We start from the raw sequence: 7,500 nt of genomic DNA on the forward strand, positions 1-7,500 counted from the left end.
AGGGGGAAGAGTCAGTTCGTCAGACAGACTTGGGAGGACACAGACACATGGACAGCAGACAGAGGGATGGATAGACAGACCGACCGACTGACCACAGACGGGTGAAGAGACAGAGGGACAGCTGGGACGGCAGACAGACACACATGTTGACAGATAAATGGACAGACAGACAGAGACTGTGAGGGGGACACAGATTTAAAAGGGGAACAAGCTCGGCTATGTATCTAACATGAGAGAGATGCAACATCGACTCCCATTTACGCGACAAAATACTGGAAAGTTACGACGTAAGTGGCCCGGGATTTGACTTGTGTCAAATGACTTCTGACCATGGACCCGTGAAACCCATGGTCCGACCCGCGTGGGCACGTCGCAAGTGCGGCAAAAAGACAAAGAGAGAGAGAACTCAAGGGACGAGCCGAGGATCCGGCCAAGCGATCCTCCGCGGTCTTTGACGTGCGTCCTTCGAAGCCGAGCAGCAAGAAGCCTTCACAGCCACGAAACCACTCCCGCCCCAGCCCCATCACGGGGTCAAGTGGCACGGCGCGCGTCCCGCCCTAATCCATGTTCCACGTCCATCGCTGCGTCCTCTGCTGGGGGAACCAGAGGACGTTTTCACTCTGCTATGAGAACCAGCCGGCAGTGGTGAAGGCGGTGGCGGGCGGCGGCAATATTGGTCATCCATCACATGTGTCCATATCTCTGTGTCAGCCGCTGACAGGCGAAGGGGGGGGGGGGGGGGGGGGGGTTGGGGGGGTTGAGCGATACCACCCCCCCCCGCGGCCCCCCCCCCCCCCCCACGCCCCCCCATTAGAAGGACTCAGCGGCGCAGTCCGTGGGGGTCTCTCCCTCATAATGAAATGGCATTAGAGGGAGGTGATCAGATGTGATGTGATATTCACTCTGACAGATTACTAATCTACTGCTCCCGCATAAAAGCCCATCAAAGAGCTGTCAGTCCCTCCCCCCCCCCAACAGTAAAGAGCAGCTAAATCAAGACAAGGGGAGGGAGGGGGGGTGAATGTGTGAGTCTAAGTGTAAGTGCATGGACACCTCAGTGTGTATGTGTGTGTGTGTGGGTGTGGGTGTGTGTGTGTGTGTGTGTGTGTGTGTGTTGTGGTGACTGCGGATCACCTTTGTGAATGAACGTGTGTGCATTTGGGTGTGTGCCCCAACCCTTGAATGTGTGTGTGTGTGTGTGTGTGTGTGTGTGTGTGTGTGTGTGTGTGTGTTTGTGTGTGTGTGTGTGTCGGCGTTTGCGTGGGTAAGTCAGAACGCGTAAAGAATGCATTCTCTCTTGTGTTGCTAGTATCCAAACAACTCTCATTGCACCATGGCAACAAAAGATCGAAAATACAGTGTGCGGCAACATACCCACAGAAAGAATAAGAGAAGGCAAGGAATAAAAAGACAGAGGCCGACCAAGAGAGGGTCTGAAAACATCAGAGAGAAAGAGAGAAAGAAAGGAAGGGGGCTATTCTGTGGCTCATTAACCTGGTGGTGTTAAAAGAAATAAAACAGAGCGGGAGCGTAGCACTCCCTTTCAAATGAGCACAGTCATAATTCAGACAATGAGGGACGGAGAGGGAGGGGGAGAGAGAGAGAGAGAGAGAGAGAGAGAGAGAGAGAGAGAGAGAGACAGAGAGAGAGAGAGAGAAAGAAAGAGAGAGAGAGAGAGAGAGAAAATAGAAGGGAAAAGAAACAGACGGGAACACAATTCTTCGACAAACAGAATAATGAGGAAAATTACAATAATTCAAATCAAAGAAGAGAAAGTAAAATAAAATGCATTTTTTGGAAACAAATTGCATCCTTCAAAACGACCGTTGGACAAATGAGAACTCAAGACAGGCATGACACCTCCATGAGTTTCCTGAACCAAAGAGTGATGGAACTTCACCCTGACTTGAAAGTCCCTATAAGCATGGGGGGGGGGGTGGGGGTGGATGTAGGTCAGAAGGATCCAGGATTGTTCACATTGAGCCAATAGCAGATGAGCAGGAAGATCAGCTAACACAAAAACCGACCTATCAACCTAAGAGACTTACCTCCCCCCCCCACCCAACTGCCCCGGTTCCAAGACCCTTGTGGACCTAGTGTTGGCCATGCATTTCCCCAGGTCCTGATCCAAAGTCGCGGGATGGGGTGAGGGGGGAGGGGGTATCTGCCAATGTTGTTGCCCTCCTCGCGCTCTCTATCTGATTCCCTGTTCCTCAGGAAGTCAGCCAGCCGATACAAACACTGTGTGTCTTGTCTTGTCTTCTTCTATAAGCTTCTATTTTTCGTGTTTATGTCTTTTTTTTGTCCTTCTCCCCCCTCCCCTCTCCTTCTCTCCTGCTATGCTCCCCCCCCCCCTCTATCCCTCCAACCTCTCCCTCCAAAGACCGTGAAGGAGACAGACAGAGAAGGAGACAGAGAAGGAGGCAGAGGAGGAGGAGACAGAGGAGGAGGCAGGCAAAGAAATACCCCATGTATGCCTCCCTCTCTGTCTCCTTCTCTGTCTGTCTCCCACCATCTCTCTCTCTCTCTCCCCCATCACTCTCTCTCTCTCTTGGTTTTGTTTTCCTGTTTTTGTTCTCTCTTTATCTTTGTTTGCCATGAAAGACTCATTTCAATTCCAGCCCAAATCAAGCTAATGAAGTTTCTTGTGTTTCCAGACAAAGTGATTATGCGCCTGTTTAGAACTGTGCTGTAGTAATTAAAATCACTCGCTGGGAAGGAGAAATCCAGTTCCGCAGTGAACTGCTATTAAAAAGCGCATTTTCTACATCTGTTCAGACAATTCTGTTACAGATACACGTGCGTGTGGTTGTGCGTATGTGTGTGTGTCTGTGTGAGCGCGCGTGTGTGTGTTTGTGCGAGTTTGAGCCTATAAGATATTGTGTGTGTGTTTGTTTGCATGTGTCTGTGTGTGCGTGTATGTGTGTGCATGTGATATGTGTGTATGTGTGTGCATGTGATATGTGTGTATGTGTGTCTGTGTGTATGCATGTGTGTGCATGTGTGTGTGAGTGTGTGTCTGTCTGCCTGTTTCTGTGTCTGTGAGTGTGTTTGCATGTGTGTTTGTGTGTGTGTGCATGTGTTTGTGTGGATGTGTGTGTGCGTGTGTGTGTGATGGTCATGACAGTGGATTTGTCATCAATGTCTTGGCCCTTGCCTCAGATGACCCTAGGGCCTCTGTTCCAAAACGCCACAGTTAGGATCCTCTTTCGGGCCGAGTCTTCTTATGAACCGCACGAGATCCGCAAATAAATAGTGAATGAGCAGAGCGGTAAAGACATAGAGACAACATCCACACTGGTCAACAAAGCAGTCTCCTCTCAAGCATTGCTGAGACAAATGAACAAATCATCAACAAAACAATATTTTGGAACGTTTTAGCACGATCTCCAGACATTTCTGCATAGGGAGTTAAGTGACCACATTGTATGTGTAATGTGAGTGGATGACTGCAAAATATATTTTAGGTAGGTATGTTTTAAATGTTGTTGTATGTTGTAAATCACTTTCAAACACAGAGGTCAAAATTGACCTCTGAAATTAGGATTACAACAGTTTTAAGATAAAAATAAAGAATAAAAAAGATGAAATTCATGTGAAGTACATTCAAGAGATTAACTGATCTCCATGGGTTGACTTGCTTGTACACTGACAGAAAGTGAAAAGATGCTTTATTACAAGACAATACCATCCAGAGCGCACACACATACTCACAAAGACGGCAATAAATAAGTAAGGGATCCCACCGAAAAACCACAGCTGCCACCAAATTCTGCAATACAGCCTAACACGCTTTCAGTTTTACATATCACACACACACACACACTAATTGACATCCAACAAAGAACATACTTTTCAGACCATGTAGAAGGCGAGAGAAAGAGCGGTACTTACTCAGTGTCAGGGTGGTAGGTGAAGCACTCGGGCAGGTAGAGCTCTACTAAATCCATGAGCTCTCTCTCAGCATGCTCTGATGAGGACAATCTACCTCTTCCTCAACCCCTTCCTCTGCCTGTCTCTCTGTGTCCCTTTAAACCTCTCACTCGCTCACTCACTCTGTCTGTCTGTTCTCTTCTCTTTCCCCCCCACTGTTCTTTCTTCCGGATGTGTCTCTCCTGTCCTCCACTGATGTCTTGAATTCTCTGGCCAACGTTAACGTTCACTGTTGTGTTGTCACTTTCTCCTTCTTTTTCTCTTTCAATCTATCTAGTGCCTTCACTCTCACTGCTGTGCATCAGTCTCTGTCTGTTCACTCCTTCTCTCTCTCTCTCTCTCTCTCGCTCTCTGTATGTGCCTCTGTCCCTCTCTCTCTTTGTCACTCAACACCTCACACCAATGGCCCCCAAAGCAACTGTCTGCCTTTGAAGTCCCGGGTGTTGTGACTCGCTGGCTCGGTGACAAGGCACTGCAAGCCCGGCCAAGCCATGCCCCTCATCATGCATACGCAAGCCAGAAGATTTGAATGGCCCTCCCCCTCACAACACAGAACTGCTACTTAACTGGCTCTCCCCTCGGCCAATGGGAGCGCGGCTCCGTCGGGCGCAGGTGTCTGTGGCCAGACGACAAGGGCTGGTGGATGGAAGCGGTGTTGGTGGGGGCGCTAGTGGTGGGAGATGTCTTTTTTTTTTTTACAGGTTCTACTTGACACTATAAATGGGACGATAGAGAGCACATTGCTTTAATTAAAATAGAGGCACCGCAGATAGTTTGTTGATGCATTGTATCCTCGATTAGAATCGTTCAAAGTTGCGTAGAACATTGTGATCTTTATATTTAGTTTATAATACATATATGTGTCATCAAATATTATACTATGTTTGTACTAGTATGAATTGTAAACAGAATTTTGCTGTCGGCTGCATTAAGATGTAAACAACGTTTCTGGTCCTAAATTGGAAAAGACACCAAGTAAAACAGGGGAAAGTGAATTTTCAGGTCAATATTCCCATTTTCTTTTTTTTTCAGCAGAAGTTTGGCCGTAGCCTTGCTGGCGGTATCGTATGCCATCGTATGCCATCGCTGTGATCCCCACTAATCCATTTAAAACACCGGTTTCTGTGTGATGCGGCAGGCAGCCAAGCTTCATGCTACTTACCAGTGATCAGACACTCGCTTAGTTAAAGCCTGCACACATGACCCGTACGTGGCTTGCTCTCCGCACGCAAGCACGCACACACATCTGCACACACACACACACACACACACACACACACACACACACACACACACACACACACACAGTGTCTGTGCCGGCCGTTTTTTTAAGATTTATTTTTATGATTGATTCATGACAGCCACTGAGAGTTACACAGGAAGGTAGGGGAGGACATGCAGCAAACGACCATGGGCTGGAATCAAACCCGGATCACAGCCGTAAGGACTGAGCCTTGACTGTGAGTGACTGCTGCAGCACATCCAATTAGTTGCTTTTTGTATTTTTGTCTATCCGTCCATCTACGGATCCATCTGTCTGTCTACCTGTCTGTCTGTCTGTCTGTCTGTCCACCTGCTTTTCTGTCTGTCTGTCTGTCTGTCTGTCTGTCTGTCTGTCTGTCTGTCTACCTGCTTGTCTGTCTGCCTGCCGATCTGTCCGTTGGTCTGTCTGCCACGTCAACACTGAGTTGTGTTTGTGGTGGTGGTTGAGTTCACCGGGCCTGGCAGCCAAACAAAACTCAGCAGGATTGAAATCACTCGTACTAATCTGAAATTGGAGATAAGGGCCAGACAGCAGACTGCAGTTGGTCCTTATCTCATTACGCACCACATCAAACACCTAGCAGTAGCAACACAAACTGCTGCTAAAGATGCTAGGCTAAGCACAGGCAGGCCTGTACAAACGGCAAGCACCAAAAACGGCAACTGTTAAGAAAACGTTTAGACTACATTCGACCAGATGTCAGAGGTCACACGCACACACAGACACAGACACACACACACATATGTGAGGACACACACACATATGGAAGGACGCAAACACACACACATCTACACACACACAAGGACACACACACATACATACATATGCGAGCAAACACACACATGAAAACACGCAAAAACACACACACTTGAAAACTCAGACACACACATACAGACACACATATGCAGCATACTCTCACACACACAAACACACACACACACACACACACACACACTAAAGTCCTAGACTAATGCAGACTAATAAATATCATTCTACTTTGGTGGGGGGGGGGCGCTGAGAGTGAGGGGCCAGATTACAAACGGCCTGGTGTGATACCATGTATATGAACTGTATTTGTAGATAAAATGAAGTTGTATATCTCTGCCATTAAGTGGCCGCGCGGTTGCACATCAAACCACCAAATGGCGTTAATGTATTAAGATAATCTATCCTGTAAAATTATCTTCAATAAACCATTTAGGAAACCAAATGTTGACATAGTGGACTGGCCTTTATCTTAATTCACGCCTTTCAGGTTTTTTTCGTTGCGTCGGTTCGCGCTGTGGAGTTTGAAGTCGTCAGACGGAGATAAGGCGGGCTATCGGTCGCGGCTGTTATTTAGAAAGGTAGATATGTTTCTTGGAAGGGGACGGGCGGTTTGGGGACACACCACCACAATAGTAAAGGCACACTTGAGTCGGGTCGAAAGTGGCGTCTGGCGTCTGGCGTGCGACCGGACGGCGCGTCGAACTTCAACACACTTGCGCTCCGATCGCAGATGATTTACTCGTCGCTGTGTACGTTATTGTGTAGCGAGCCTTTTGTGACCTACATCGCCGCTCTTTTCACTGAGCAACTTGCTCGATAGGTTCAGAAGGACCGGAACAAATCAATCACGCGCACACTCGCGCGCACCCACACGCACGCACACAGTCACAGACACACACACACAAGTGAGCATATGCACACACACATCTGCATCGGGTCCAGCCTTAACCCCTTTCTGCTCACGTTAAAGCCGCAGTAGTGCAAACCGAATCTATCGCCCCTCGAGGGACAGCTGTCCAACCGACTTACGGAACTGGACAGTCACTTTGTAACCTCTCTCCCCCCTTCCCCCCACCAACACACACACACACACACACACACACACACACACACACACACACACACACACACACACACACACTTCTAACCCTTTACCCCCATCTCCTCTCTACTCTATTCCCTATTTCCCTCTCTCTTTCTCTCGTATTGCTTAAACCCGCACACCGGGTATTTGAAACCTTTAACCGATACATTCACTCACACACACACACACACACACACACACACACACACACACACACACACACACACACACACACACACACACACACACACACACACACACACACGCACACACACTGGGTGGGGCCTCTCTCGGGGTTCCAGCGAAATCTGTAATCTGTTTAGTTTATGCCAGACTCCAAGTCATCCATCAATTACCAAAGACAAAGCAGGAAAAGTCCATTGACGCTGTGTGTGCAAACACTGCAGCAACGACCAGTGCACCAGACTACAGTGGTGCTTGGGGTGTTATA

This window comes from Pollachius pollachius (genome assembly GCF_949987615.1).
Source record: "Pollachius pollachius genome assembly, chromosome: 16".
In the NCBI taxonomy this organism is placed as follows: domain Eukaryota; kingdom Metazoa; phylum Chordata; class Actinopteri; order Gadiformes; family Gadidae; genus Pollachius; species Pollachius pollachius.